Source organism: Arachis duranensis, chromosome 4 (genome assembly GCF_000817695.3).
Source record: "Arachis duranensis cultivar V14167 chromosome 4, aradu.V14167.gnm2.J7QH, whole genome shotgun sequence".
Classification (NCBI taxonomy): Eukaryota; Viridiplantae; Streptophyta; class Magnoliopsida; order Fabales; family Fabaceae; genus Arachis; species Arachis duranensis.
Genome location: NC_029775.3, coordinates 105,402,496 through 105,404,708, shown reverse-complemented (window position 1 = coordinate 105,404,708; position 2,213 = coordinate 105,402,496).

Genomic DNA, 2,213 nt, shown 5'->3' with positions numbered 1-2,213 from the left:
ACATGTTTTAAATTCAATATAAAAAATTAATATTAATTTTTATATAATAAAAATAGATTGATAGATTCGAACAATCTAGTTTGAGGAACAATGGTTGCTTCCTTCGTTGTCTATGGTTTATAAACGGAAAGCTATAATGATCAATGAGCTGCATCTATGTATAACCAAATTGATTATTCAATAATCTTTTATTTAGATAAAGAGAAATTAGAGGGAGCAAAAAAAGAAACGGAATGGAGAATTTCTTAATTATTATATATAAAGAGAAAAATTGTACTCCACTACGAGAGAAAAAAAACGGAATAATTTTATGTAAAATATGTTTAATTATTATGTTAATATTTTATAATACTATATTATTAATTAGATTATTAAACTTTAAAAATTTGAAACTGAATCACTTATGTAGGATTTTTTTAGTTAGGTCTTTATAGTAGGAGTAACAAATGGGTCTAAATCCGTCGGGTCGGCCCGTCTAACCCGCAAATGGCGAGTCGAGTTGGAAAATTGGGACCACTAAAAAATAAAAGTCTGCCTAACTCGCATCGCTTAAACCGTGGATTTTGGCGGATTTCAGCGGGGCGGGGCGGGCTTTTTCGTCGGGCTTAGTTTTTTTTTTTGGCAAGGGGGTATTTTTATAATTTTTTTGCCAAAATACAACTTCTCCCAATCCAACTTATAAGAGTATAAGGATGAAAATTGAGTGGTTTGGATTATGTTTGTATTGCTTTAGAGACAATATTTATTATGTTTTGGATTATGTTTATTTTGTTTTGAAGACAATATTTATAATTATAAAGACTTTAATGTTTGTGAATATAAAAAATATAATTTTTTATGCCTTTAAAAATTATAAATTTATTAATATGGCTGTGAAATTATATATATTATTTAGTAGGTAACAGTAAAAAAAAGGAATTTTGGCGGACTTAGCCCGACAACCAGCAGTTAGGCGAGGCAGTGTGGAATTCTATGACCGTCTCATTAGGCGAGGCGTAGGGGTGTTATCGGTTCGGTTTGGTTCGGTTTTGGACCAAAAATCAACCGAACCGATATGTTCGGTTCCTACAGATACACAACCTTTCGGTTTGCTGCTTTTACAACAACCGAACCGAACAAAACCAAACCAATAGCAGTTTGGTTCGGTCGATTTTTCGGTTTTTAATTTCTAATGAGCAAAATATGAATTACAATAATTAGAGGTTCAAAATAGTCAATAAACTAAAATAATAAGAGTAAAACATTGAAATGGTTAGGGATTGGGGATTTTTATTGTTAGGTTAAAGATTAAAATGGTTAAAACATTAAAATTGATGTATATGTTCGGTTCGATTCGGTTTGGTTCGGTTTTGATCGAGCCAACCGAAAACCAAACCGAACCGATCGGTTTTGCCAGAAAAAACCGATTTTTTCGGTTTTCAAATCGGTTGTTGTAATTTTCGGTTCAGTTTGCAGTAATTTTCGGTCCGGTTCGGTAACTTACACCCTTAGCGAGGCAGGACAGATTTTCTCGCTTGCCACCCCTATTTTATAGTAGTTATCTTCAAGAAAAAGAATAAAAAATTTTAGAATATTCTCTTCTAAAATATTTTAAATTTTATTTTACCTCAAATACAAAAAAAAATATTAGGATAAAGTATATTTTTTGTTCCTGAAATTTGACAAAAGTTTTAAAAATATACTTTAAGTTTTATTTTGTTTCAATTTTGTTTTAAAAGTTTTCGATTTGCATCAAGTATATCTCTAATAGCTAAATTTTTAGAAAATTTAATACTAATTCAACAATAATGCATGACAACTATGTTTAATTTGTTTGAAGATTATTCTTATGTAATTATTATTGAATTGGTTCAAAATTTTTTGAAAAATTAACCGTAAAAAAATATTTAATGAAAATCGAAAATTTTTTGGACAAAACTAAAACAAAATAAAATTTAGAAGTATTTTTAAAATTTTTACTAAACTTTATGGACAAAAAATATATTTTATCCATTAAATAAATTGTTTCTTCTTTTAACAAAACGGTTAGTAAAATCTATTGAAAATTTTTATCTAGTATAGAAATTATAAACCAATTTAAATTAGTTTTCACTAGTTTGCTTAAACAAGATTCGAATTCATTAAATAAAACTTAGATCCGTAACCAAAAAAAAAATTTAAAAAAATTAACAATTATAAATTTTAAATTGTAAAAGTTTATTAAAATTTTACTG